Here is an 8201-nt window from a genome sequence, read left to right as displayed (position 1 = left end):
GGATCAGAAATTTAAGGAAGTAAACACGTCAACCTGTTCAATGCTATCTCCAATCATTTCACTTCCTGTCCAATTCGTACTACAGGGAGCCCAGCCTCGTTTCACGGAGGTTCTTTTTGAGAAGTTTAATCGGGCATTTTTGCACAAGTCAAGTTAAGAAAGCCGGGATCTCTCGCAAGACTGCGCGGGAGACAACAATTGTAATTCGAGGCGGGGTGTCTGAATTATGAATTCACTAATAGCCTCATCTAAGCGATGGTGCAGCCTCGCCAGCGTCTGTCTCTGTGGCGCAATTGGTCAGCGCGTTCGGCTGTTAACCGAAAGGTTGGTGGTTCGAGCCCACCCAGGGGCGGTGTGTTCGCTGTTCTTCCTTGGCTTCGAAGCTGTATGCTTTTAATGGGGTCAGGAAAATGTTCCCCAAACGGAAATCCTCTCCACAAAGGGGTTTCTGAATTGAATTAATGTCTAATGGAAGGGACTGCGGATGCTGAGAAGCCGAGATTAAAAGAGAAACTCAGCAGGTTTGACAGTACCTGTAGGAGAAAACAGAATTTTGAAATGTTGTCTCTGATTCTCTTCCCACAGATGTTGCCTGACCTGCTGAGTTCCTCCTGCAATTTCTCGTGTTGTTTTTAACGGAAAGTTCATTTCACCTTTTGGGATGAAACACCTAGACTCGCCATGTGCAGATATTTATTCCTTTCGAATCACTGTGAAGTGATTGGATTCAAACAAACTCTGCGATGATTCACTCTTTCTCAGCTCCACAGGCAGACAGACCTGGGAAGTGAAGTTGTCAGTGTGGTTCTGTATTCGTGGGCCGAGTGGTTCATGCGATGGACTTGAAATCCATTGCGTTTTCCCCACGCAGGTGTGAGTCCTGCCGAGTACAAAATGAGAAATGTCGTCGAAAAGAAAGGGAGCTTGCTCCCCGGCTTCTTCTTTAAGATTCAAATCAGTGGAGGGGGAAAAGTATTTCACTCACATTGGGACTGGTGGGTATCTGCAACCCACTGCCTGTTCGGGTGGAACAAGCAGATACCCGCAGAGCTTCTTTTGAGGCGATGAGCCAAGTGTTTGGTAATGAGTTTAGAACAGTGAGGGGCTTGAAATCGTGATCGAAATGAAGCAGGCACCTGAGGACAAGGGTGTTTCCTTTGCCAGTGAAAGATACTGCTTCACAAAGTTGGGCCTGTGGAAGGGAATCAGTGACGGTGATTATCTTTGGTTGTTCACCTTTTGATGGTTCCCATTGCTGCGCATGTCCATGTTAACGTCAGAACTCTGCAGCATGGCGGCGTGAGATACCCACAGGCCGGGGCGCAATGGATGACGCATCTGACTCCACCGACCTGTTTGAAGTGCAGCTCACAGTTTCTTCACACACCCCAATTAATCTTTCTCATTGTCCTGAAGCCGGCATACGGTTTGAATTCCCGATCTGCGGGAATGAGAATCTTTTCACTGTCTCGCGTCAGTAAATGTCCCTGAGAACATCGGAGTCACGTCATAGCGCTGTCAGATGAGGGGAAGCTGAAATAGCCCCACACGCTGCTCACGGGCACACTTTCCTTTCCCCAACTCACCGCCTCAATCACTGCGGCTCCTGGGAGTGGAAAGGAAACAATCACCAAAACCCAGTCTTAGCTTTGTGTATCTTCAGAAAATAAGCAAAGGTTCATCCCTTCGTATTTTCTATCCTGGGATGACAGGGATGGGTTTTGTCACTCTTTTGTAGGACATTGCAAGTGGATGTTTTGCAGAAAAGCACCACAATGCAATCTGATTAATCAGGACCTGGATGTTTTCGGTCTTTGAATGTAAGTGTTGTGCTCCAGAACTTTGTTGTTCACAGTTTATAATACTTATCTTCCCAGTCCCCTGTATCACTTATCGAAAATGTTTAATTTGCATCTTGTAATCCTTTCACTGTCTGCTGATGAGGATAGCGTTTCCGTGTTTTACCTAAATTATCTTGACCATGCATATCTCAAGCCACAAGCTAATTTCACGAGAATACTTTTCCAGTTCAAAAGCCAACTGTTAATGATGGCTCTGTTTCTTGTCACGTATCCAATTTCAGATCGATGTTGTTAATGTCCCTTTTATTCCTTCAGATCCAGGTTTCGCTCACAGGGCTAGAACAGAACTGTCACCAAATACATTTACCAATCTACGTTCATCCTATCGATTGTATTAGCATCATCAACACTTCTCATCAAAATAACTCGAGAGACTTTCACCACAATTTTCTGTGAACAGTTCCACATTAGCTTTGCTGAATGAACCCCAAATTTCTTGAAGTGGCTCCTTATTTTCGGCCCTGATTATTAATCTCTCTATGCATGGGAATGGATCCTTCCCACCTGTTCTATCACTCATCAATGTGTGTAGTTCAGTTCGATCTCCCATCAGCCTCCTCTATCCTGATCAAATCCAGGGGAACAGGATACGTTGGGACTATGGCGCGGACAGGAAAAGCCCAATACTCACCTTTCCTGTTAGAACCATTCCATGAGAAATTTTAGACCACAACTTTGGGCGTGTAGTTGTCGCCGAACACTTAAGGTGCTGGCGTAGAGATCCTTTGGGGCTCCCCCGCTCAGGGTGGTAACCTGCTGACTATGCTTTCTTCACTGGCGATTTTAAATGACTTCTTGTTGGCTGCATTATCGCTCAAACTTCACAAAACCCGTCTCGATAAAATCCAGTTTTCTCATGTCTGGGAATTGATTGCCATGCAGGAAAGTCGGGTTGTGAACAAACAACGTACCAGCCTCACAACGTCAGCTCTGTTTACCTTTCCACAGATGCTGCTCGACCTGTTGGCTTCCTGCAGTATTCTCTATGTTTATTAGGCACAAGTGCTGCTTTTCATTCAAGAACTTCAATCCCTGTCCTCTGGTAACTGACTCTGGTCAGTGGCAATTGATTCTTCTGATCATTAATCTGCCCATTCCCACCGCTTTTTCTCCCATCATGATCAACAGCCCCAGGAAATCTCCAGTTAACCTTCTTTGCTCCAAAGCGAACATTCGCAACCTTGGGAATGTCTCTCCAAAATGGAAATTCCTCATCCCTGGAAATGAATCATGGCGTACAATTGGGAAGATGTTTTGGCAAAATATTGTCAGTTACGAAATGGAAAAATGTTCATGAAGCAAAACAGAAATCCCAGTCTCCAGCTTTGTGAACCTTTAGAAACTCTTTGGGAAGCGGATTTCGAGGAGAATGAAAGATGAACTGTCCGACTGAGTAGAGACAGTCCAGACACCGTCCCCTTGTTGAAGAGGCCGGGAGATTGACTCTGATGTTCTCGGGACATGAACTGATCTGAGACATTGAAAGAATTGTCGTTCCTGCACATCAGGAATTCAAACCCCTTCTCGCCTCCGAGCCAATGAGAGAACTCGGGAACAGGCAAAACACGGAAAGGCTCGAAGGGTGACGGCCCGGAGTAAGAAAGCTAGTTCCTCCTGACATGGATGTGTCTCCAGCCTGTCCCCGGTGTCTCCACAATGAATGTCCCAGGCTTTATTATGGAAAAGTAAAACTGATAGACGACAACTGGAATTCGAGGCCGGGAGGCTGAATTATGAATTCACTAATAGCCTCCCCTAAGCGATGGCGCAGCCCACGTCATCGCCTGTCTCTGTGGCGCAATTGGTCAGCGCGTTCGGCTGTTAATCGAAAAGTTGGTGGATCGAGCCCACCCAGAGGCGATGAGCTTCTGGTTGCCTGTCACTTTAACACGCCACCCTGTTCCCTGGCCCACATCTCTGTCTCAGACATGCAGCAGTGTTCCAACAAAGCTCCGCTCCAGATGGAAGACCAGCGCCTCATTTTCCGTTTGGAATCCTCCAGTCTTCAAGATCGAGTTCAATATTATTTGGACCCGAACACCCCCATGCCCTTGATCCCTACCACACCCACACGAGGCCGTGTTATCATATCATCTGCTGTTACACACGACTTATTGTTAGCCAGGAATAGTCTCCATGAACAGTTCGTCACCCTCCGACACAGATCGTTATTCTCTCCTTTGTCCCTCCAATGTTCTCCCTCTGAACTCGTGGCAAAGAGAGCAATGTGGATTGATATCCCTGAGCCAGCTCTTTGTCCCATCTCCAGGAACAGGGTTCTCTCCACTGGCGGTAATTAAAACACTTTGTTGTTGCGTTGACGTGAGGAGATTGTATAAATGTAAACTTTTCTAAATCCCCACCTTCCGTTGATTGAACTGTGAGTTCACTCTTAATCACAACACGTGTCAGTGCAATTTGAGGCCTACATTAGCTCTGCTGGTTCGACACAGCAAGTAAATGAGAGTCTCTATTCGTATCATTCTCTTGCCTTCGCCCTGTAAATCTCCACATTGTTACTTTGGACATGACCACCGAATTCCCTTTTGTGTTCTTGAATCTGCCTCCTTGTCACGGTCAGACAGGGACAAGAAAGTCTTCTTCCTAATGTCACTTTTACTTTTTTTTCCAAATGCCTTGAAATCTCTGCCATTTTTTTGGGAAATTGAAAGGATTCTCATTCCTGCACATGAAGCTGAATTGATTTAATTTCTAACGTAAAGGACTGCGGGTGCTGAGAATCAGAGACACAAAGAGGAGCTGCTGGAGAAACTCAGCAGGTTTGGCAGTACCTGTGGGAGAAAACAGAGTTCTGAAATATTCTCTCTGATTCTCTTTCCACCGATGGTGCCTGACCTGCTGAGTTGCTCCTGCAATTTCTGTTTTTGCTTTTAACTGAAAGTTTATTTCATCTTTCGTAATGAAACAACCAGACTCGCCATGTGCAGATATGTAACCCATTCGAAACCTGTGAAGTGATTGTATTCAAACAAACCCAGCAATAACCCACTATTTCTCAGCTCCACAGGCAGAGAGACCTGGGAAATGAAGCTGTCAGTGTGGTTCTTTATTCGTGGGTCGACTGGTTAATACGATGGATTTGAGATCGATTGCGGTTTCCCCACGCAGGTGTGAACCTTGCCGACTACAGTTGAGAAATGTCGTCAAAAAGAAAGGTAGATTGCTCCACGGCTTTTTGAAAGTTGCAAATCAGTAGGGGGGGGGGGCGGGGGGGGGGGGGGGGCGGGGCGGGGGGGGGGTGTTGAAATATTTCAATCACATTGGGACTGATCGGGAATCTGCAACCCACTGCCTGTCAGGGTGGAACAAGCAGATACCCGCAGAGCTGTTTTTGAGGATATGAGCCAAGTGTTTGAAAGTGAGACGAGAACAGTGAGGGGCGTGAAGTCGTGGTCGAACTGAAGCAGGCACCTGAGGACAAAGGTGTTTTATTTGTCAGTGAAAGATACTGATTCACAAAGTTGAGTCTATGGAAGGGAAGCAGTGACGGTGATTATCTTTGGCTGTTTACCTCTACCTCAAAAATTCGGCAGAATTTTAAAGTCACGAGGAAAAGAAGTAAAAGTGACAAAAGGAAGAACGTTTTCGTACAGGGAGTGGTTAGGGTTAGTAAGTCCCTGTCTGACACTGACAAAGAGGAAGATTCAATGGACACAAAAGGGAATTCGGTGGTCACGTTCAGATGTGCAGATTTACGCTGAGAAGGCGAGAGAATGAAACGAACTTAACTTTCACGTTTACTTACGTGTAGAACCAGCAGAGCGAAGGTGGGCCGCATGGCCTCCGTCTGCGCTGTGACACATGTTGTGATTCAGTGTGAAATCACAGTTCGACCAACAGAATGTGGGAATTTAGAAATAAGTTTATATTTACACAGCCTCCATACGTCTGCGAAACAGCATATTACACGACAGCAGTGGAGGTCTTTGACATCAGGCTCGAACGTGCCTTCCGCGTGCCAGACGGAAACCTGAAGTGTTCTGTGGAAGGGCCGCAGGGCGTGGCAGCAGAGTGGCGCAGCGGGAGCGTGCTGGGCCCATAACCGATGGATCGAAACCGTCGTCTGCTTGTTGTTCAATGTCACCTCGAGCTGCTTCCCTTAAGATCGGTGCTCTCTTCTGCAAGCTGCCTGCCTTTGCGTCTACTTACCGAGTGTCCAAATGTAGCATATCGATGCACTCGCCAAATCCACTCAACTCATGTGGCAAGATTTTAGAGGTCTCAGTGGTAGTCTGTACTTCGTCTGTTTCCTCTGAACTGAATCGCAAACCCAGTTTTCTGCGATGCCAATCAGCTGTTAAAGTTGAAACACATGCCTTGCGGTTTCGTCCATTCCTTGCAGTAATTCGCCACCCTGGTTCAGACGAGAATGACAAGCATGTCAGAAACCGCATCACGACTCAGACATAGTCCCCTACTATTAGGACGGATACCACCGGTTGTGAATAACCTCAGAGAGAGAGACAAGTGACAGACAGTCGCCGTGGACTCGATGGGCTGAACAGCTTCTGTCTGCGCGAGAATGATGCTACGTGTTAATGCCGGCCCACTGCCTGTCTCTGGGACAGAGAGGCTGAGGGAGCAAAACTGGTTCATTTTTAACCGTCCATTCCGTGTTGGACTGCCTGCAGTCCCTCAGCTCAGGGCCGTGGGGATGACTCTCAGTGAGTGAAGGTTTCACTCGGATTCTCTTCATCTGGGGCACTTGGGGCTCAGATGTTAACTGCTGCGCGGTCGCAGCAAAGAAAGCGATGCCCACTTTGCAATAGACTTTCCGTAAGATTGCTGCGTGAAGACGATTTCTGAACACCAAGAAGGCTGCACAACAATGTGAATTTACCTGAGCGAAGAGTCCTCGGTGTCCATTTCTTTCTGTCCTGCCAGTACAGCATCTTTCTATCTCTCCGATAACAGACCTTTGGAGAAAGTTCACAATCAAAGTCGTTCATGTTCCCCGCATTAATGTAACTGACACCTCTCACCCCAAGGGTTTCAGAGAGAGAGAGAGTGAGAGAGCAGAAGAGCGAATGGACTCTCCCCGCCCCCCACCCTACACTCCGTCCCACCCCCCAGAACAACGTGCAAGTAGAAATAAAATGGTTTCATTATCCACCAGTGCAGATAGTCCAGTTCCTGGGGATGAGACAAAGTGGGCATTCTGCCCCGGGGGCAGAATGACAAGCAGATGTTCTGGAAACGCTTTGCTGATTGCAATTCTTGCAGCAATGTGGAATGTACTTAACACTGAGCAAGTTTCAGCTGGTTCAGAGTCTCCGATGTACATTGCTGTGTTTGCCGCCAGCTCAGAGAGAGAACAATAGGTTCCACTCTTCCTTCACTCGCAACACCCCACACCCACCTCCCAAAGTGCCAAGGTACTTTCCCGTGCAACCGCCGAATGTGTAACACCTGCCCATTTACCTGCTCCCTCCTGAATATCCAAGGGCTCAAACATACCTGCCAGGTGAAGCAGCACTTTTGCCACAACCTAGTCCACAGCATTCGCTGCTCACAGTGTCGTTTCCCCAATGTAGCATGAAGCATAAACTGGGTGACTGCTTCGCAGAACATCCCGGTTCTGCCCGCAGAAATAAAGGCCCTGACCTTGCGGTTGCCTGCCACTTTAACACATCACCCTGTTCCCTGGCCAACATCTCTGTCTCAGGCTTGCAGCAGTGTTCTCGCTCCAGATGAAAGAACATCTCATTTTCCACTTGGAGACCATACAGCCCTCCGGTCTTCAATATCGAGTTCCATAACTTTAGGGCCTGAACTCCCTCATGTCCTTGACCCCCTACCACACAAACGACTCCTTGTTATCACCTCGTCTGCTATGACACACTACGTATTGTTAGCCGCTAACAGTCTCCATTAACAGTTATTCGCCCTCCCACGTGGATCGTTATTCACTCCTACGTCCTTCCTATTGTTCTCTCTCTGAGCTGGCGGCAAACACAGCAATGTACATCGGAGACTCTGAGCCAGCTGAAACTTGCTCAGTGTGAAGTACATTCCACATTGCTCCAAGAATTGCAAGCAGCAAAGCGTTTCCAGAACATCTGCTTGCCATTCTGTCCCCGGGGCGCTGATATTTGTCTCATCCCCAGGAACTGGACTACCTCCACTGGTGGATAATTAAACCGTTTTATTTCTACTTGCACGTTGTTCTGGGGGTGGGACGAGGTGTAGGGTGGGGTGCGGGTAGAGTCCATTCGCTCTTCTGCTCTCTCTCTCTCTCTCTCTCTGAAACCCTTGGGGTCTGAGGTGTCAGTTACATTAATGCGGGGAACATGAACAACTTTGATTGTGAACTTTCTC

At 47.6% G+C, this 8201-nt stretch overlaps 1 non-coding gene across 1 annotated transcript; it reads left to right on the top strand.

Moving 5' to 3' along the window:
• Positions 1–278: 278 nt before the first annotated feature.
• Positions 279–352, top strand: trnan-auu (transfer RNA asparagine (anticodon AUU)). The gene has a single exon. It is a non-coding gene; the product is annotated as a tRNA-Asn (tRNA).
• The last annotated feature ends 7849 nt before the right edge of the window (positions 353–8201 follow it).

Source organism: Chiloscyllium plagiosum, unplaced genomic scaffold (genome assembly GCF_037043375.1).
Source record: "Chiloscyllium plagiosum isolate Xiang-an unplaced genomic scaffold, Cpla_swu_hap1 HiC_scaffold_27, whole genome shotgun sequence".
Lineage (NCBI taxonomy): Eukaryota > Metazoa > Chordata > Chondrichthyes > Orectolobiformes > Hemiscylliidae > Chiloscyllium > Chiloscyllium plagiosum.
Note: the sequence above shows the minus strand (reverse complement) of the source record. Positions and strands in the feature narration are given on the sequence as shown.